General features: G+C 44.8%; 1 protein-coding gene across 47 annotated transcripts in view; it reads left to right on the top strand.

The window, feature by feature from the left end:
• RBFOX1 (RNA binding fox-1 homolog 1) overlaps positions 1–22,466 on the top strand; it is a 2,264,635-nt gene that overhangs the window by 2,055,854 nt on the left and 186,315 nt on the right. The window lies entirely within an intron of this gene.

Here is a 22,466-nt window from a genome sequence, read left to right as displayed (position 1 = left end):
TTTTTTTTTTTTTTTTTTTTTGCTGAGTCCCCAGAGTGTGGGTGGCCTGGGCTGCCCAGGCACAGTGGGAGAGGATTTTGCAGGACTGTTCTGCACTTTTGATCGTGGAGGTAACACAGCTCTATGCACCAAAAAGTCACTATGGTTGCATGTGAGTGGATAAAGTGGATTATAAACAGACAGACAGAAAAGAAACAGTTTATTGCCACCATCAACGGACAGTCAATATTGGTGGTTGTTCATAAGAGATCACCTTAAACAAAAATAATGATTAAAATGACACGCTGTTTATTTGTGTACTATCTGAAATAACAGCGCACATGCCTGTCACAAGACGTGTGTGTACATTTAGGAAGCCTTTTTCTGCGGAATTCTTTAGAAGCCTGGACACACCCAGCCTCTAGTTCAGAATGCTTCGTAGGTACAAAAGGCAGTGGGGCCTCTTTCTCCTGACCTCAGGCCTCTGAAAAACTACTCTTTGTGAAGAAGTTGATTGGCTTGATACCTGATCTATTTCTTGTAACTAAAAGCAACCTTTGACTAACTTGGTTCCCTGGCATCTCATTCATTTGGAGGTTAGGTTTGGAGATTTTTCAAAATAATGTCAATTAAAAATGTTTCTCTTGCTTTTCTTCCCTTTTTTTATTGTGCCAAAAAACCATGTAACACAAAATTTGCCATTTTAACCGTTGTCTCAAGAACAATTCAGGGGCATAAAGTACATTCACAGTGTAGAGCAACCATGCCTGTGATCCTGTCCCAGACATTCTCATCACTCCAAAAGGAAACCCAGGATCCACAAAATGGTCCCCATTCCTCCCTCCCCACTAGCTGATGGGAACCACCGGTCTGCTTTCTTTCTGTATGGATTTGCCTGATCTGGATTTTTCAAATAACAGAGTCATACAGTAAACAACCTTTTGTGTCTGCTTTCTTCCACTTAACAGAATGTTTCCAAGAGTCACCCTTGTTGTAGGCTGGATGAGTACCTCTTCTTTTTTATGGCCAAATGCTATTCCATTGGGGTGTTCACCACATTTTGTTCACTCACTCATCCATTGATGGGCATTTGGGGTTTTTTTCCTACCTCTTGGCTACTGTGAATGGTACTGTTATTGCCTCTTTTATACTGGCTGCTGTAACATAAGGATGGGGTCATGAAATGGGTTGTGGATTCAGCAGGTGTTTATTGTTGTTGTGTTGACCACCTGGTGGTAGTGATGAGGTTGTTGTTTATTTGTGTGTCAGTTGTTTTGTGATAATCAGAGGGCTTGTGGTTATTTTAGGACTCAAAAAGGTCCAATCAGACATCATTTGTTAAGCTTCAACATGGATCAACCATATAGACTATAGAAGATTCATTCGTTAATTCATTCATTAATATTTATTAAGCATCTAATGGAGCCAGGACTTGTTCTGGCTGATGTGGTTGAACCAAACAGAAATGGCCCTCTCTCTCTTCTTCGTTCGTATGAAAGACAGAGAATGAAGATGTCACAATCACATTATAAACACACATTGTGATACACGGTCTTAAGGAAAGGACAGGTGCTACGAGAGCAAAGAAAAAGAGCAGAGGTACTACCAGCAAATGAGTAGTGTGGGACTATTTCTTCAAAGACATGATGTTTAAGAGAGAAAGACAAAGCATCCAGGGAAAAAAGGAATATCAAGGTCAAAGATGTCAAATTGGGAAAGAGCTGGGCTTATTCAAAGAACTAAAAAGATGCAGCACTTCTAGGGCATGTGATGACGGTTTGGGGGTACACAGCATCAAAGGATAAATGGGGGACAGCCAGCAATCATCACATCCCACAGCCCTTGCAGGTTCCACAAGAAGGTGGAAATCTGCAATGAAAGGTATTGGAAGACACTGAACAGAATTTAAGCCAGAAAAGTTAAGGACGGACCTTTTGAAAGAAAGGGTTAATATGCCTCCCAAAAAGGGAGTTGAGAAACTTAACATGCTTCTCTCCCAAAAAGAATTCTCGAGATCAACAGGATTAAAATTAAACCTCATGTGCGGTGAAATGGTGAGCAGATAGCTCTCTTCTCAAGAGAGATTTTGGTCTACTAGAGGATTAAAATATGTATTCTGTTCATTGTTGTAATGTGGCAAGTTCTGGAGCATGGATTTCCAAGGCTTTAGTTCATTATGACTATAGTTGAAGAAAGCACTTTCTATGATGTCTGCCTCAAAATTATCAGTGAAGAGCTATTGTTTTATAGGCTTCTGGTTACCAGTAACAGAAAACTCAGCAGGGAACGTATTGGCTTAGAAAGTGAAAAATCCTGGACAAGAGCTGGCTTTAGCACAACTTGGTTCTTGACATGCATCTATAAGGTTCCAACCACATCTATTTCTGGCTTTTCTTCCCCTTGCTCAGTTTTATTCTCCACTTCTGTGTGATGGTCTTTCAAATTCAAACCCTTAACATCACACCAGATTCCCAATGAAAGACTCTTGGAGTAGCCCCATGCCAGCAATCCTGGGAACCACTCTCTCCCCCTAGCCAGCATGGCAGTGGATGAAGCAGAGAATGGATGTCTCAGCCTTGGGGCCACTGAGGAGCCTTGTTCCCAAATTCATAGACCACTATTGGTTCCACCAGCATCAATCATAAAGTGCTTTGGGGACTTCTCATTAAAGGTATTTAATGAAAGAAACCAGTCAGTGCTAAGGGTAGTATAGTAAGCCATTTGTAGGGAGAGGGTTGAAATGATGGACTTGTTGAGTGTTGGGAATGGAGAGGACCAATCCGTTGAGAACTCCTACGTGGAGAAGCTTGGAAGGAAAAGAGCTATTGAATGAGATGTAAGCAGGGCACCAAGATTGGAGGTTTAACCAGGAGAGCATTGTCATGGCAGCCTGGCAGGTGGGGACTGAGAAGACATCACTGAAGCTCAGTTTGGACATTACCGAAGATGCTGGAAAAAGCAGTGTGGGTAGAGTGTTGGGGAAAGATGCCAGGGGACCAGGAGTTGAGGAATAAGTGGGAAATATTGGAGTGGGTATGTGCCGTACCATCATAAACATCTGGAGTGAAGAGGAGAAAGCAAAAAAAATAGCAGTTGAAGAGCACAGAGGTCAGAGGAAGCAGTAGGAGACTGGGTTTTGATTCACTATTTGACACCACAGATAAGCAGAGGGTGGGGAGACAGGGAATGATGACTCAGGAAAGAAAGAAAGTGATAAAGTATTTTAGAGAGAATAGGATGGACTATGACCAAGGGTACACAGAGAGAGTAGGGTTGTCTGGGAAAGGAGAAGAAACACTCTATTTTTTACAGCTTTATTGACGCATCACTGACATATAATAAGCTGTGCCTATTTAAAGTGTTCAGTGTGATAAGTGTTGTGCTGTGTACATACATGTGAAACCATTGCCACTCTCAGGACAGCAGACATATCCACCATCCCCAAAGCTTTCTAAGACACATCCCTCTGCAGTCCTTCCCTCTCCATCTGCTCCCTCCTTCCAGGAACCAGCTGAACTGCTCCTAAAGCTTAGTTTTCCGTTTCTAGAAATTTCTATCGGTGACATCAAAGTACTGTGTTCTCTTTTTTTTTTTTTTCTGCCTTCACACACTCAGCATCATTGTTTACAGATCCATCCATCTTGTCACCTCCATCAGGAGCCCACACTTTGTATGCCGTTATATACCATGTGCCAAAACTTGTTGGTCTATTTACCTTCGGACTGTCTTCTCTGAGACCTTAATGTTGTAGATCACGTGTAAGGCCTTAACAGGAAGGTTCCCTTGAACGTTTGGAAACATTTCAATTTTGAAACAGAAGAGAAGTGTCACAGTCCATTCCAGCTGCTCTAAGGAAACACCACAGACTGGCTTAGAAGTAGGAATGTATTGCTCCTGGTTCTAGAGGCTGGACGTCTAAGACCAGGATGCCAGTTGACCAGGTGAGGGCACTCGTCCTGGTTCAGAGTCTCTGCCCTTTCACAAGATGGGAGGCGTGAGGGGGCTCTGTGGGGTCTCTTTCAACAGGGCACTAATCCTATTCATGACTTAACCACCCTCCCTGAAGCCCTACCTTCTAACACCATCACATGGGGCTTTAGGATTCCAACGTGAATTTGGGGTGATGGGTGGGGGACATATTCAGAGCAGAGCAAGAAGGAAAAGTAGCTATGTGAGGAAACAGATGGATCTTGAAGTCAAGAGATGGCATGAGGAGTTCCTTCCATGCTGCCTTCCTCTTCTCCATGATGAAGCAACATCAACTGAGAGAGTGAAAAAGGGAGGGTTTAGAAGCCCTAAAAAAGACTCCTGAAACTGGGCAGAGCTCAGACCATTCCTGGGATTTTTGAAGGGTAGTGGGCATCCCTCTGAGTGTGGGGAGTATGAGTTTGTGCTGGGGCTGGTTATCTGGTTACTTCTATTCCAGCACTGTTAGGGTGGTCTGTACCCTTCCGGGAAGTCTTCAAGGAAAGAGGACCATGATAGGGTGGAGCAGGCAGGCTTTGTGGCTGATCTTGAAGGAGGTCTTGGGACATAGACTCTTAGCTGGCTTTGAGAAAGAGCAGGCATCCTAGCAGGTGCCATCTTGTCTTCTGCTGCAATTCCATGCCCATGCTTTTCTCTCTTCCACCAAAAGGGAAGACGTTTCTGTTGTCCGTGACCTACTTTTGAGTTGTGCTTCCCTGACCCGACCAGGCAGAACATAGTCTAGGACAACTTTCTTCAAATTGTCTCTGCATCCTTGCGCATTCACCGAATGCCTCTTCTCTCCACCCCAGATTCTGTGTCTCCCAAGGAAGACACTTAACCTCAAAATGGGTCAGACCTGTGGCTCTGTACTGGACACCCCATCTGTTCCCCACAGGGCTGCGTTGTACCTGGAACGACTCTAAATGTCCTTTGACAGATACGTACCAGGGTCCCTGCCAGTCTGAGGGTACTGCAGAGCCCATCCTTTCTTTGAAAAACTGAGTCGTTTGGGGTATGAGAAAAGATCTATCCATCTGGTAGCCTCCAGAAACATCTGATATATGCACATGATTTCACACAAAGTGCAGAATCTGTAAAAGAGAAGCAGGATGCACCCAGAGCTCCCAGCCAGAGCCGAGGAAAGTAGGGACAGAAGGGACCGACCAGGTGATCCTGTCCATTCCCCGACGGCTGAGATGGGTCCCCGCAGGACATTTTTCTGCTGAATGTCTGTTTAATGTGGGTCTCCAAACACATCATGGATCACTGTGCTGACAGAGCCAATACTGTGTTATATTAGATACTGCTCCTGACAAGGTATTTTCCTCTTGACATATTATAATTAGAGATTTGCAAGCAGTGAATTCTCCATGTATCTCCAATAGCAATGTCACTTCTATTTTTAACACCTCTGCAGTCTGTCTAAAAGTCTCCCACCAGCCCTGGGATCTGATAAAGAAAGAAAATGGGTCTGAGAGCTTGGTCCCAGAGCCTGGGGCTTTATGGACAAAGGAGCTCTTTAGAAGCTGTGTTCTTCTGGGTCCTCAGCTCCTTCCCACTGGAGTGCTGCCTCCAGTTTTTGTTAATACCTTTAAGAAGGTGAGACATGGCTTGATGATTACATCCTATTCTCAGTCATTCACACACTGGCTTTGATTTGGAAGCCAGTTAACTTAGCTAAGGTATGGGGAAAATTTACCAATGCATTCCTTTTTTTTTTTCTTTTGTCTTTTTGTCTTTTTTTTTTTTTTTTAGGGCCACTCCTGCTGCCTATGAAGGTTCCCAGGCTGGGGGTCTAATCAGAGCTGTAACCACCAGTCTGTACCATAGCCACAGCAATGCCAGATCCAAGCCACATCTGCAATCTACACCATAGCTCACAGCAATGCCGAATCCTTAACCCACCAGGCGAGGCCGGGGATTGAACCCCAAAACCTCATGGTTCCTAGTCGGGTTCGTTTCCGCTGAGCCACGACAGAAACACCAATGCATTCCTTTTTTTAAAACTACCCATTATTATTATTATTAATTATGGCAATTAATGCTTGTGGTTAAAAAACATCACCCTTGAGAAAAAAGTGTACACTGAAAACTAACATTTTCTTAGAAAACAAAAGTCGCCAATTCCTTTTATTGCCTTCCAGAAATGCTTCATGCAAATTCAAGCAAATGCCTGTATCTTAGTCCGCTCAGGCTGCTGCAACAAAAATGTTATATATTGGCTGGCTCGTTAACAGCAAATATTCATTTCTCACAGTTTGGAGCCTGGGAAGGCTGAGATTGTGGTGCCAACAGATTTGGTGTCTGGCGAGAACCCACTTTTCACTGTGTCCACACATAGTGCAAGGGGCAAGGGAGCACTCCGAGGCCTCTTTTATAAAGGGCACTAATGCTCCTCATGAGCACGCCATCCTCGTGACCTGATCTCCTCTCAAAGGCCTTGTCTCCTGATACCATCGTCTTAGAGGCTAGGATTTCCGTGTATGACTTTGGAGGAAATACACACACTCGGTTTAGAGCAGCCTGCTTGTCTATTTCCTTTTCTCTTTCTTTAGTTTATCTCTATCTCTAATTCAGCCTTATGTCTTCTCCCTTCTCACTAGTTCCATTCCCAAAGGGCCAGAAGTCAAGTCTACGAAGCATGCACTTGGGCAGCTTTTCTATCGGGGAGGTCATTCTGTACCACGTGGGGAAACCAGTGCATTTTTCTTCCCCTTTGTGCATTATCATACATACAGAGGTATCCCACTGATGGCACATCACTTGTTTCTGGGGTTCATCTTGCATTGTCAGGGTTCCCAAGCAGGCTGTACTAGGCAGCCAGGTACACATATCACTGTCTACCTCCAGTGTCTCTGTGTGAATGGTTAAAAGGTCTGTGGGTTTCAGTGTCAACACTGCTCAGTTACCCTCCAGAGACCCACGTGCAGCCCATAGACAGTCCCAAGAAGGCCCTCTGCCCACTGCCTTGCCCAGCACAGCCCAGTATCCAACTCAGCTCTTGGCTTGTCCCCCTGTGTGTGCTTGGCTGGGGCTCCCCTCTCCCCTTCTCTCTAACAAAAGAAAGTAGCTCGAGAGCTGTCAGATGTCAGAGAGAAGAACAGGAAAGGTGTGTTACCACGGGCCCGGGCCTGCGGTGGTCACAGATTCTGCTAAGCACTCTGCATCTTGTTTGGTCCCCACCCCAAACCTTTGGCATCCTATCAGCATCCCCCATGTGACACTGAGGGACCAAGAGGTTAAGACGTCATGAGTTTGGAGAAGGTGTGACTGCAGAGTAGAAGCCCTCACCAGCTACGTCCAATGTCAAAGTCAAGACTTTCCTCAACCTCCAGGCACTTCCCTACCAGGTCTCCTGGCCAGCAGCTCGGATGACTAGTGCCTGGGACCAGGATGAGCAATTAGAATCCCCCCAAGGCTGGTTTTATCAGCCTGCTCTCCAGTTGAGAGAAGTGGATCTCTAGGCACCTGGAGTCTGGATTTGCCAGGGCTGGCCCCTCTGCTCCACCATGTCCAAGCTGAGGGCTCCCAGGCTGGTCCTTTGACCTCTCTGCTCTGGTGTTCCTGTGGTTCCCTTCCTCCCTAGAGGTCCTGCCCTTCTCCAGATTTCCTTCCTCTTCCCTTCTAAACAGTCGGCAGAGATGAACCGTAGAAACCCAGCGAGTCCCTGCCCCTATCAGAGGACTTTGGCATCCCTTGTTTACATTTAAAATCTGAAACTGTTGAGGAATTCTTGCCTAATATAGGGTAAGTAGCTACATCAAAACAGGAGGTAGAGGAAGTTCCCATGGTGACTTAGGGTTAAGGACCCAACATTGTCTCTGTGAGGGTGTGGGTTTGATCCCTGGCATCACTCAGTAGGTTAAAGAACCAGTGTGGCCAGAAGCTGCAATGTAGGTTGCAGCTGTGGCTTGGTTCTAGTGTCACTGTGGTTGTGGCAGAGGCCTCAGCTGCATCTCTGATTCAACCCCTAGCCTGGGAACTTTCATATGCTGCAGGTGCAGCCATATAAAAGGGTAAAAAAGGAGGCAGAGAATTACAGTCTTGAAAATAATAGTTTTTGCTCCTTGAGTGTCAGGCTGTGTTGTAATCACTTGACATGCATAATCTCAAGTCATCTTGACTCTCCATCACAAGAAAGAAAGAAAGAAAGAAAGAAAGAGAGAGAGAGAGAGAGAAAGAGAGAGAGAAAGAAGGAACAAGTATGTATAAAGCATTATCAGCTCCATGTTATAGTTGAAAAACCCAAGGCAGGTGATCTCGTGAAGGTCATTGTAACGAGCAGGTAGGAGCCAGAGCTCAAAACCAGGTGTGTCAGACTCAAGACCTAAACTCTTAAGGGCTCCAAGCCCAGAAGGCACCCCGAGGCATGCCCAGCACACACACTGGGCTCTTCTCTGCCTCTATGGCTATGACTGAGAAGCAGGCTTTGCCTGGGAGTTCCTCCTTTCACCCTGGGGAGGGCCCCAGCAGACCCAAGCATGTGCAATGTTACGAGCTTAGCGCGGACTCTTATTTGAGACCAGTGCCTTGAGCAAACTCCAATAACATGTTTCAGTGGCTTCAAAATTGTCTTTTCAGATGACAGTGTGGCTGAGCTGCTTTGTCAATACCAGTTCTGTTTTCCTAAGGTTCACATTTACTTTAAGGACAGAGGTTCTGCCTCCTGTTCCCTCATGAGGCTGAGTGTTATGCTTTTGCCTCCCGTCTGTGCTTTAGAATAAATGGTCTGTGGCTTGCAGGATGAATGAAAGGCCTTTGCTACCCAATTCCAGGGTCATCTTACTATTCCAAAGCCCCTGCTCCCCAGAGCGCCCTCTCCTGGTGGGCCAGAAGGCATCATTGAGCCCACCTTGAGCTAATTCTACAGCCGTGAGCATCAGAGACCCATGCGTCTAATGTTCCTTTGTAGGACTGGGGCTGCAGCCTTGGATTCTAGGAGAAATGAAGGTTCTCAGGACAGGTCAGAAGACATGGTTGTGGATCAATAAATACCCTTAGGTATTATCAGGAGGCACAGTGAAGAATCACAATGAGGAGCTGGGAGTCCCCATCCCAGTTCTGACCCAGGGTGACATCACTGGCATGTGATGCAGCCTAAGTCTCACCTCCTCCTAAGCTCTGAGGCTTAGAGTCGCTGTGATGTCCTAAGGAGATAATGCCAGTGACGGGCTGGCCCAGCAGTGGGTACGTAGTAGGTGTTCTACTATATGAATCATTATCATTAGGAAATAATTACATCATTCCCAAAGGAAACATCAGACCATTTTCTTCTATCCTGAGTTCTTCATCCTCAATGTCTTTCTGGAGAATATATCCATCCTAAAAATCGTGACATGTCTGTGTTAAGAGGGAAACAAAGACTTAAATTCCCACTTTTATTTTAAAGGGAATTCTTGTATGGGAGTTCCTGTCGTGGCTTAGTGATTAATGAACCCAGCTAGGTTCAATCCCTGGCCTCGCTCAGTGGGTTAAGGATCCGGTGTAGCTCACAGATGCGGCTCGGATCCCACGTTGCTGTGACTGTGGTGTAGGCTGGCAGCTGCAGCTGCAATTTGACCCCTAACCTGGGAACATCCATGTGCTAAGGGTACAGCCCTAAAAAGACAGAAGACAAAAAAAAGGAAAAAAAAAAAAAAGAGGAATTCTTGTATGGCATGACTTCCATACCAGCAGTTTTCAATTACTCATGCCCAAGTTTGACAGACTGGTACAAGTTGGTCATCGACTTAAGTCTGGGTCATGAAGAGCAAGGGTAGGATTTATGAAAGGAATCTATGACTGAAGTTTTGCTCATAAGTCCAAAACATCTTGCTTTTGCTGAGTGAGGAAAGATCAGGCTTATTCTGTTTCCTTAGGGGGATTTCATTGCTGTAGTTCAGCTAGAAACTGTACAGGCTTCTGAAACATTTGATCTTGACATTGTCTTCATTTGGCGTTTTGTGCTTATTCATACCTGTACTCGTCATCAGATTTTACCCTCTTGATATGACTAAGCAGTCTCCGTTAAGATGTTAGTCTTTGAGAAAGTGTTAGCACACAGTGTATTTGTAAAGTGTTGGGATAATGATTGGATAATTCGAAGATGGAGTGGGCTGTCTATGAGCGACACAAATGACTGGTCTAGGTGTTAGTAGAACCTAGTTGCTTTTGCATAATGCATGGCCTCATGAGATGGTTTTGTTGCATTTGTTTGTTTTGAAATGAACTTAGAAGTAGGCATTAATCTGTGGGCAGTGTTTGAATCATTCACTAGCCAACCATCAGCTCATGCTCTTTAATTCATGGACATGTTTTACAAGTTGATGGTGAATGCATATGAATTCTGTGCTCTATTTGGATATTAGGCAGGAGAAGAAAGCTGATGGTCCTTTGTTAACTGAGCATCCTTGGGTGGGTTCAGCCAGGCTCTTGGAGCATTCGAGCTGGAGGGAACCAGTCATCTTGTTGTACGGATGTTAAGGTGATCATAGAAGTTAAGGGCTGAAAACTCAAATACTTTCAGGTCCAGGAAAAGAACAAACAAAAGAGATTAATTTATGATGGAGACATATGTAAAAGAAATAGTTGACTTTCCGCATTAGGATAGAAATGATCAAACCACAGGCATGATGTGATGTGACCCTTTGATGGAGGCCCTGTGATAGTCTAGAGGGCATATGGTCCATCCAAAGGGACTTACCTATCAATCCGTCCAGACAACATCTTGATATTTTTCAAAAGCAAGCAGCATTTTGGATTTTCATGTGCTCTTCTAGTCTCTCCTGTTTGCTCATTTTTGTTATCTGCCCAGCCTCTGAAGATACTGGTTTATAATCCCTGACTTTAATCATCAAACTTGATTTTTTTAAAATAAGAGCTGAAATTAGGAACTTTAACCCTTTGAGTGAGATCCTATTTTAGGTTTATACAAAAGGCAGATGGAGAGTTCCCAATGTGGCTCAGTGGTAATAAACCCAACTCGTATCCATGAAGATGCAGGTTTGATCCCTGGCCTCGCTCAGTGGGTTAAGGATCCAGCATTGCCATGAGCTGCAGTGTAGGTTGCAGATGTGGCTTGAATATAACATTGCTGTGGCTGTGGCGTAGACCAGCAGCTGTAGCTCTGATTCAACCCCTAGCCTGGGAACCTCCATATGCTCCAGGTACATCCCTAAAAAATAAAAAATAAAGTTAAAAAAAAAAAGACAGATGGAAGCTTTAGCATGACAGTGTAGAGATTATAGAATGTTAGAGTTTGAAGTGACCATCTGGTCTACCTGTTTTTTTGTGGGGTTTTTTTTGTGTTTTTTTGTTTTGTTTTGTTTTTTTAATGAATGACGCAGAAGCTTGGAGAGGGAAATCAACCTGCCTGACTCACAAAGTGAAACTAGCAGAAACCAGAACAGGGACATGCTACAATAAAGTTTCCACTGCACTATGTCCCTCCCTGTGCTTCCCACTGGCTATGACCATGTTTTTTTCCCCATCTCCTGGATTCTGTAGTAGCTCTCAAAATCAACATACTTAGGATTATCTCTGCATTTAAAAAGACAAAGCCCATTGAGCCTGCCTATAGGTGCAAATCAAGCTACATGATTTGAGGCTCCACTTCTCTTTGGTATCCCATTTTGGTTCCTAGCCAGAGGTTTCAGCCAGAAGTGGACCTCACTTTCAGAAAAGCTTCCAGAATTCTAAAAAGAGGTTATCTCTCATTCTCTTCTACTGCTGGAGAACTTAATAGCACTGTGCTTATTTAAGAGTGTTATGTATTCCAATCAGCTCTGGTCCTAGTTGCTCTTGGGTCAAAACACTCTAACTGGGGAGTCTGGGTTTCCACCTTTGCATCCTTGAAGATTGTGGAGGCTGTTGGGCTGTCAAATTATAGACTCTGATGGAGAGTTAGGTCCACGTTTCTTCCCAAGCTCCCAGAAAGGTCAAAGGCTGAGTCCTGGCCCCCACCAGTAGTAGAGTAAACAGACTCCTGTGAGGCAGGTGAGCCAGACAGGTGAGCCAAGCCTGACAGGTGAGCCAAGCCAAATGGAGATCCCAAAGAAAACCTCGTGGGTCCTCCAATTCTTGGACTTAGGAGAGAAGGTCACTACGACCCAGACACTAAGTCTTCCCTCTGACATCGTAAACAGAAGTTACGCAGTCTTGAGGACCTGACTTTTATGTGATCTCAATGTCCTTGGGACAAAGCTACCTGGGCATGTTTGTTCTCCAACAAACCAAAGTTTGCAGACTGAACAGTCTAAAACAGGCCAGGCCATCAGGATCAAGGTAATTTGAAGGCTTAAGTGCTGCAGACCTTTTTGGAGGCAAAAAGACGTTTTGAAAAAAATCATGGAATTAGTTGCACATAACACAATTCAGCACGTTTGGGCTGCCCTGGTCTTTTCAAAAGGGGAAATGTAATGTGTACCCTGATTTGTAGATGGGGAAAAGCAAAGAGAAATTCCATGGGCTAAAAAAGAAAGAAGGAAATGCTACGGGCTGAAAGGAAGAAAATAAAACAAAAAAGGAAGAGGCAGCTATCATGTGTGAATAATGTCTAGGTAACAGTAACTAGCGTGTCATGAGCACATATTAGATGCCCAGTGCAGTGGTGCTCCAAGCTCCCTGTGCATGATCTGATGGAATCTTACAGCATCCAGAGGGGCTGGGTACCACAATTAACCCCTTGTTACCTAGGTGAGAAACCCAGAGCATAGAGAAATCAAGGAGAGTACCCAGTTCCCATCACAAAGTCACAAAGGGCAGAGTTGGCATTCAAATGCAGTCAGTCTGACTCCAGAGTCCACTTCCTTACTCACTCAAGAGCCACCCACCAAGTTGCCTGTTTTACTCACTTTCCGTAACCCATCAAGGGATGGATGTGACGAGGCCAGAATGACAGATGAGGAAATGGCACAGATGTGAAATAACTTGCCCCAAGGCCATACAGTGAATAAAGGGAAGGGTGGAAATGCCAGCAGAGGTGGATTCTTAGACCCACATACGTGACTTCCCATCAGAAATTGTTTCTTTACCTAAATGACATTCCCTGCTATTTTAAACATGACAATATCATAGCAGAAAAGGATCTTAACAATCGTCGTCCCTGTTATTATGTGTTTATCTCTAAATTGCCTCAGTTGACACACAACACACACACGCAAGCATGCACACATTCTCCATCCCCCAGTCACCCCCTTCCCCCGTATCCAGTGACCCCAAGGAGTGAAAGGGGGCTTCAACTTGGCAAGCTGACTAGAGGAAGCCTGGATCTCCCCGAGAAACTCGCTACAAGGAAATCGCTAATTATAACCCAAATTGTATTTGACTTCTGCATCTTTGCTTCACGTTATCACACTATAATTTAAGGAGATTGTTCCCTGCCTTTTTTAGGGGGAGAAATTAACTACCATTTTTTTTTTAAACTAAGAAAAGCGGTGGTGGCAGCAGCACCCGAGTGACAGGAGGTGGGTCTCGTCCCCCCCTTTTCCCTCTAATTGGCTGGCAAGTGGGAGTCAGGTTAGCAATTATGCCAGGAGTTGCCTGGGGTTCCAGGCAGTGTCTCCGGGTGACACCCATCTGGTGGCTTCACAAAAGGGAAGAGATGATGGGGGAGGGGCCCTGGCTGGTTGCGGGGAGGGGGCGAGGAACCAAAGAGTCTCCTTGACTCTGGGAGGTGGAGTTTTGAAGACAGAAAGAAGGCAAGGCAGGTCAGTCCTAGGATTTGATGGCCTTCCCCTGTTTCGAATTCCAGAAACTTGGCCCTGAGGCAGGGACCTGATCAAAGGTTAGAAAGAGGACTAGGAAGCATTGCAGGGACCCCAGATCCTGGGCTCTTGTTCTGCCCGGTCCTGCTGTGAGTGGGACCCAAAGCCCCTTGCCCACCCAGCCTTTCCTCTTCTCTCCAGCCTTTGTCTCTTCCAGGCCTTTAGTATCAGCATTAAGTAACTAGGCCAAGGGGTGGCAAACTGATCAATGGCTCAGTTCTGGCCCATGGCCTGTTTTTGTCAAAGCTTTATTGGTATGCAGTCATATGAATCCATGCATGTATTGTCTACAGCTATTTTTGTGTTATGACACCAGAGTTGACTAATTGTTAAGGGATACAGGGCCTGCAAAGCTGAAAATACTTATTATTTGGCCCTTTACAGAGAAAGTTTGTTGAGCTCTGATTTAGGAAAAAGCTTACATATTGTTGGTCTTCTGACTTTATTTAGACCTCAGGCCTTGCAGTAGAATGAACTGCCAACATTGAAAAATGGGAGATTTTGGAATTCCCCGGTGGTTCAGCAGTTTAAGGATCTGGTGTTTTCACTGCTGTGACTCGGGTTGCTGCCATGGTATGGGTTCGATCCCTGGTCTGGGAACTTCTGCATGCATGGGTGCAGCCTAAAAACTGAAAATTTAAAAAAAAAAATGGGAGATTTTAGGGAGTTCCCTGGTGGCCTAGTGGTTAAGACTCAGCATTGTCACTGCTATCGTTTGAGTTACTGTGGTAGCTCAGGTTCAGTTCCTGACCTAGAAACTTCTGGACACAGGCATGACCAAAAAAAAGAAAGAGGGAGGGATTTTAATCAAAGCATAATCTGGCTTTGATTAAAAAGTGGAAAAATCTAACAAAACATGGCAATGATGCGCTCATGTTCAGAATGAACGGTCTCCCAAGATTATTTGCCGCAGTCACCACCACTCCCTATACTACTTCACCAAGCTTACCTCTTCCATATACAAGGACTGGTCCTCATCAGCATTCGAGTTGGACTAGGACATTATTTTTTAATGAAATAATCCTAATTGCTCCCCTAACCAATGAACTGATTTATTTTATTCTTTCTTCTCCACCAGACCAGACTTCTCTGTGGAACTCTAGCAAGGAAATAGATATTTGAGTATCGCCAGCATTTAGCAAATTCCGGAGTTGTATCAGAAATGTAGCACCGCCTTCTACCTCCAAACATAACCAAACACGTATTCATTGCCCATGTTTTCAAAAAAACCTTTGAAACTGAAACCTTTACTGCTGTTGACTTTGATTTATATCAGAGCAAGATTAGTGTCACCTTCCTTTGAAATCATGAAACAAATGTCACAATTTGTATTATCAGTAGAGTGAGTCTATAATCGTCATGTGTAATAGTTTCAGGCTTTAAGTCCATTACTCTAAACCTAGTAACACACGGTGCTGCTCCCCTTTCACAGATAAGGAAAACAGAGACTCAGAGGCTGTGAAAATTGCCCAAGGTTGGACCATCAAGAAATGATGGGTACTGGACTCAAACTCAGACCAGGCTGATGCCAAAGGCTCTCTTCTTTCTGATACATGATGGCAGGTCTTTACACACATAGGCACAGACCGTGGCAATGACTCTTGGCTAAAATAGAGAAGTGGTGCCCAGCCCTGGGGCTGACACGAGACTGTGGCAAACCCGAGATCCCTTCTCCTCCTGTAGCTAGAACAGCTGATCCTAAGAAGAGCCTCAAAAAGGTTGGTTAGAGCCTCTGAAAGGTGAGGTTTTGGTCAACACTCATTTAAGTTTCTTTCATTGCTCTCAACATATCTGCAGAGAATTTTTTTCCACCAGCTTCAACAAGCTCAGCAGAAGGAGAATTTAGATTGTGTGGGTGAGGAAAATCATGTTTCCTTTTCAAAATAAGGGTTCATAGGGCAGGAAACTACCCATAGCAGTGGGAAATCCTTGTGAATAGGATCCGGGTTTTGTATGGCGGCTTCATTACAGCCTTGAGCCCAGCATGGGCTGCACAAACATGTAGGCTTACCTGGGTGTGTGTGCGTGTGTGTGTGTGTGTGTGTGTGTGTGTGTGTGTGTGTGTGGCTTTAGGAAGCCCTGTGCTTTTCCTTCCACAGCTTGGGTAGTGACTTCCACAGGCTTTCAGGGGATTCACAGTGGCCTGACATTGGGGCTGAGCCCTTGATAATGACACTGTAGACACGAGATAATTACAGATCTGATACTTCCCAAGTCAAGCTAAGTGGACCTCTGATTATTATTCTGAGCATAATAGGAGCATAACTAACACTGAAGGGAAATTGTGCTTCTCTATTTTATTAACCGCTTTTATATTCCCTTGTGCATGGCTATGATGCTATGAAATCTTCTTAAATGTGATATTACTCAATAGAAGGCAATAATAATGCACACACCGTAATGCATTGGATTACTTTGCAAACAGCCCTTGTGAAATTGAATTTCCCTGGGCCAGCTCAGGGCTGCTGGGCTCCCAGGCCCTTGCTGGAGCTGGGAGCCTGGAGTCTGCCTTTGGAGTTCCTTAGGTTTTCGTAGACATAAGCAATCAGTCCACATCATTTTTATTCGCAGTGGGGGTGTCGGCAAGCCTCAGTCCCAGACATCTCGCTGTGTGTTATGGCTCAGAACCGCAAGTGGTTCTTGATACCTCCACATAGCTTCAAAATGAACTGGGTTGGATGTCATCAGGAAGGAAGCTAGCTGGACAGAGGGGAGGCCTTCCGTGCTAGAATTAAATCCTGAAGGGTTGGTAATGGTCTTTGCTGAAGATTCTATCAAATCTTTGCTTACTCCCAGCCTCTGTTCATCTATAAACTCTTTTGTGATACCATCTCGAAGCCAGAGTTGGTACTCCTTTTACATGCTGGATGTGCCTTGAAAATGCATTCCTTTGGCATCCCCCAAAAAATTGTTGCTTGAACTCCTACAATAAATAGGTCACAATATATATTAATCTACTAGATGCTCATCCAACAACTTTACAGTAATTTAAAACTTCACTTTTTGCCATAAAGTTAGAAAGTCCTTGAGGACACCAGGGAGACTTACTATCTTTTTTTGTTGTTGTTGTTGTTCTTATTTTTAGGGCTGCACCTGCAGGACATGGAGGTTGTTCCCAGGCTAGAGGTCAAATCAGAGCTGCAGCTGAGACCTAAGCCACAGCCACAGCAATGCCAGATCCAAGCCACATCCATGACCTACACCACAGCTCACAGAAATGCTGGATCCTTAACCCACTGAGCGAGGCCAGTGATTGAACCCACATCCTCATGGATATTAGTCGGGTTCTTAACCTGCTGAGCCACAACAGGAACTCCATCATATTTTTTTAAATTATTATTATTATTTTGTGCCTAGTGCAGTGCCTGGAGTAAGGCAGATAGTAAACAAGAGTATGTCATTTATTTATTCATGACTGTGTCTTGAATTTCTCCTATTTGGAGACAGTGCTAGGCTTTGGAGGTATAAGAGGGAAAGAGATATGGATCCCCCTTTAGGCAATTACAATGTAGTAAAAACCATCAAATATGCATTACAAACATGCAAAAATCACTTGCATAATGAAATAATTTATTACAGAATTAATCACCTTTGTGGAAAATGCCTTAAAGGAAAGGTATAGGTGCTATGCAGGAAGGCACATTTCTCCCCAGCCTGGAGGATGAGGATGCTATGTCAGTAGGTTGAAATGGCCATAGTGAGTGTATTTACACCAGGGAAATTGGCAGTGATGCAAATCTGGACTTTTTTGGTTTAGTTTTCCATAGAGCTGATTGTCAATCAGTTACCATCACCTCTGGCCAGAAGGTATTTGGTATATTTAAATGATAGACCATCAAGGTGGCTGAGTTGGGGGCCAGGGAGAAGATGGCCCAAGATGAGGATCAAGACGTGGTCAGAGAACACTCAGGCAGGGCCCTGTGAACCATACTCGGAGTGGGGTTTGGGGGGGTATGTATTTATGCTTTTCACTAGAAGGCCGTTGGAGGATTTTAAGCAGGAGAATGACAGGATTCAGTTTTGACTTTAGGGATGATCTGAGGGCAGTATGGACGGTGAATGAAACAGACAGAGTAATGTGGTGGGAGGTGGGAGGGGTGCAGAAAGAGCAGTTAGTAAGCTCTTGCAATGGCCCAGATAAGAGAAGGCAACAGAACTAGTGTGGTCTGGAAGTGAGTGGCTTATAGGATGTAAGAAAGAGAGTGAGGTTCAGAATGACTGTAAGCTTGGGCTTATGAGTCAGCTCCTATAACTCAGGGCCAACTCTTATCCAACTGAATCTTGCTGGAAATAAGGACCATTTTCCAAAGCACAGATGGCGTTGAGATCAAAATTTCAGTGTGTATATGGACTTTCAGATGCTTGTGAGACACCTAGGTATCTCATTAAGCAAGCCTCTAGTTTTTTTATCTTTAGAATGGACAGAATAGGTGTTCTCTTGTGGCGCAGTGGGTTAAGGGTCTGGCATCATCACTGTTGCAGCTCAGCCCAGGTCGCTGCTCTGGTATGGGTTTGATTCCTGGCCCCAGGAACTTCCACGTGACACAGGTACAGCCAAAAACAAAAAACAAACAAAACAGACAGAACAATGCCTATCTTATTAGCTGTGATTATTAATTCGATTGACGTAGGAAGCACAGGGCATATAGGAAACCAGCAATAAAATGGAGTCGACTCTGAATTTCTGAGACATTTAATCTGTAGCCTTTAAAATAGGACAGCCAGACTAGAGTTATTTGATCATGTTTTAGGTTTTATCTGAAGCACATAGAGTTTTCTGTAAATTGAGTATCAGTGTGGAGGGTCATGAGGAGACAAAATCTTAACGTCCTCAGTTCTGGTTCCAGCTTAGGCATTCACTTAACCAAGTCATTCAGGGCAGTGGGTGAGATCACCAGTTTTGGTGTCAGACTGTCTTGGTTCACACCCTAATTCTACCACCTCTAAACAGCTTAAGTAAGTTACTTAATCTCCCTGATCTTTAATTTTCAGAGTATAATTGTCTTAACTGTGTAACATTTGTGAATGAATGCATGGAAGTTATTTCAGGCAAAGATCTTTATGACTCTGCCTGGCATGTCATTGGCCCTTAGTCAGTGGGGACCGTGATTAGGCATTGCCTTGAGTTCTTGGTTTTCCCATCTTCCAAATGGACACAATAATAATCTATACCCACCCCCCGCAACGCCTGAGAATCGGAGTGATCATCCAATGACCAAAGACTTTACCAAAGCTCTTCGTAATATGCCATATGCACGTGTGAACTTTTGTCACTAGTTTGGGGTGCTATCATCCCATGTCATTTAATCCTCAGATTGGACAGTCGGTGATGTAATGATGCTCTGTTTACAGATGAGGAAAGGAGGCTTAGAGAGTTGATGTACTTGATGATTTTCCCAAGGTCTCATCACTAGTACATGTGTCTCGAGCCACCACGCGTGCTAATAACCACAGCTCTGTATACCTCTCCCGCCATCCTCTTCCAGAGAGTGCGAAGAATGGAGAAGCCACTGTATTTGGGGTGCACCTGATTCTGTGAGATCATCATCCTGACCTTGCCAAGTAGGAATCAGGAAACATTGGCTTCTGACCTGACCTTTTCACCCAGAGCCTTCTCTTTGTACCTCAAGCATAGTGCTTGAGATGAACAGAGAGACCCAGAGACTAGCCAGACACTCTACCCCCACCCCAGCACAGATTTCCTGTTGGATGCAGACTAGAGCCTTTGGAAACTGCATTGGAAAACAGTTCCGGATAAATTAATTTCTGTGATACATAATGCATGAGGGGAAATCCGTGGTATTTTTAAACAATGGAAATGAGAGAATCTGCCTTTTGGGCATTGATCCCAATTGCATTTAGTGCAGAAAACATTTATCAACACCTACTGTGTGCCAGGTCCTTGCTGGGAAACAGAGATGAGTCAGACAATGCCTGTGCCCAGGAAGAAAGAGAAATCAGTGGAGGTATCCGCTGAGCCATCAGCACTGGCTTAGACCTTGATATGGGGGATGGGGAGACCGATGAGCACAGCCATTCCAGTAGGGGGGACACAGGGTCCTCAGGGTGAGTGGCTACTGAGGAAGGGGATCCCTACCTGTGGTTTCGTTGGATGGTTTTCTTCCACTTTTCTCCATCAATAAAACCCTTGTTTGAAACCTTCTACCCTCCAGTCCCTTTGAGACCTGGATTCACCCAGGAGGAGACAGCTTCCCCAAAACCCACCTAGAAACTTCTCATGAGTATCACTTGAGTTTTCTGAGAATAGTACTCTCTTCCCCATGTTCCAGGGTTATTGTGAGTGGAGAGTAAGATTACATACAGAAGCCTCCATCACAATATCTTGTGCATTATACTCCTGCATTAAAGGGAGTTGCCGTGAGGATGATGTGATGACAATAACATGGAAAACAATGATCCTTTTGAGAGGTGTGTTCTTCGCATTGCTCCTTTAATTCAACATGGTGGCAGCAGCTGCTGCTATGAGGTTACCATTCCTTTGATGGCCACTGCTAAGATGAGTGCAACTAAGGCTGTGTTATTTTTACTGCTGGTCCTACTTATACAATGGTTATTGTTACTTTAGTGGCAGAGCACTCATTCCCAATTATTTGTTAAGTGCTCACCAGATAACAGGCACTGGGGATTCATGGATGGGCAAAAGCAGGCGTGGTATCTTCCCTCAGGGTGATTACATTCTTGTAGGTGAGATAGATGGAAACAACTAACCAACATCACAAAATAATTATGAATTGTAATGTTTGCTTTGGTTGAGCATCGTGAGCATCACTTGGTTCAGCATCTTGAGCATCACTGCCTAACAAGTGACCTCCTTAAACAGGAACTTTTGGTTGAGCATCATGAGCATCACTTGGTTGAGCATCTTGAGCATCACTGCCTCACAAGCGACCTCCTTAAATAGGGACTTAAAATGACCATGGTTTTATTTGCTTACGTTTCTATGCTTTAGGGTAAGGCTCAGCTGGACAGGTCAGTTGGGTGCATTCACTCATATTCCGCTGGTCCCAAACTTTCTCTCAGACGTCTGGACCTTGGTGATGTCTCTGTGTCATGCCCCCACTCTCCTTGACTAGCTTGGGCTCCTCACAGCATGGTGGTCTCTGGTTAAGCAGACTTCTTATAGGGGCATCCTCATAGCCTATATGGCAGCTGGATTCCAAAAGAGAGAGAATCAAGAATGGATCTGCAGGCTGCCTAGCTCAGCCTTGACATTTGCACCGTGGCCCCTTCTGCTCAGTCCGTCTACATTCAAGGAGAGGGAAAGAGATTCACTTTTGATCAGCAAGAGTGGCAAAGAATGCACAGCCCTCTTCCATCCTCTGCCATATCTTTGGAAATAAATACGTAGTAGGTTGAGAAAGAGGTTAATAATGGAGAGACATTAGATCACAGAAGCCTTCTCAGAGGAGGTGACAGTTACGGCTGGGTTCTGAGGGATGGAGAGATTCAAGCATGAGAAGACAATGGGAAGAGCATTCTATGAAGAGGAAAGTGTGTATGCAAAGCCACATGTTCTATCTCTATACTCCCACGGCAGCCTTTATCCCCACTTGGAGAGGGCAGTAACATGAAGAGTGTGCTTTTGGTTATCTGAGAAGCTCGGATGAAAGCCTGTCCCTGTTGCTTTTTAGTTGTGTGAGCTGAGGCAAGAGATAATATACATAAATCCAATCAGCTCAGTGGCGGCTCCATCAATGGCAATTTTTTTCCATATGCATTTCCAACTGGGATCACTCGAAGAACCACACTTAAATTGATGACTTGCAGTCGTTTTAATAGTTGGAGCCACTGGGCGTGGGTGGCCAGGGTGAGGTGGGATGCAGGGATGTACACACAGCCAAAAAGGACCACAAAGAGCATCCTCTTGCCATATGCACCAAGTCCATGACATAATTGGGCTTTGATCTTCAGGTGAGGATTGGGGGAATGAGCACTGGGTGAGAACCCTTTCTTGGAATGGTAAGAATTTAGTGTTTAGGTAGCTAAGAGACAAGATGGTCACTCTTCCCCACACTGAGTTATTTCTCTTCTCAAGAGAAGGCAACTCTTTGGAGCTAAGCACGGGGCTCAAATCCCAACCTCGCCACTTCTTCACAGCATGACTTAGGGAAAACTGTTTACTCTCACTAGGCCCTAAAGTGTGGAAGCACGCCATCAATTGCAGCTGGTACCACTTCCAATTTGCATTATATATGCCATTATTGTTACTGTTGTGTGGATTTGTTATTATGGTCATTGCTCAGAGAGGCAGATGCCTTCTTTGGGGTGGGATTCTTCTAACCTCCATCTTCTGCTTTCAAAGGTCGATTCCATCAGTTTAGAGCTAACTTACGTATTGCACCCCAACCTTTGCATGTCACTTCATCTCTGCAGAAAGCCTTTAAGTCTTCTCCAGACCTCACTGTCACCCTCACATGAGACCCCTTGGTCTCTCCCTGCAGGCATTTTTTTTCATACCTCAAGGTACTTCATGGTGAGGCCACCTGACCCCATGTGGGTGATGTGGTTCAGAGTGCAGGGTCCCGAGAGATTGCAGGCTCCCCTCGGTGCTCCCATGATGAGACTTGGCAAGCCACCCACCTGTTGGGTGTTATTTACCATAAATGATAAAATTAAGGTGACTAAGATGCTGCTCTCCGAGGCTAGTTGTGAAAAGGACACAAGTCGGTGCCTGCAGAGTGCTCAGCCTACAGCCAGTTGTGTAAGATGACTCCAAGAACCATCAGTCGTTTTCGTCTCTTCCATCTCTTTGGT

This window comes from Sus scrofa, chromosome 3, assembly GCF_054392235.1.
Source record: "Sus scrofa isolate SSC_HxYL_T2T_F1_AM1 chromosome 3, Sscrofa_HxYL_maternal_Yorkshire_Landrace_v2.0, whole genome shotgun sequence".
NCBI classification, from domain to species: domain Eukaryota; kingdom Metazoa; phylum Chordata; class Mammalia; order Artiodactyla; family Suidae; genus Sus; species Sus scrofa.
This window is presented reverse-complemented; position numbering and strand designations above follow the sequence as displayed.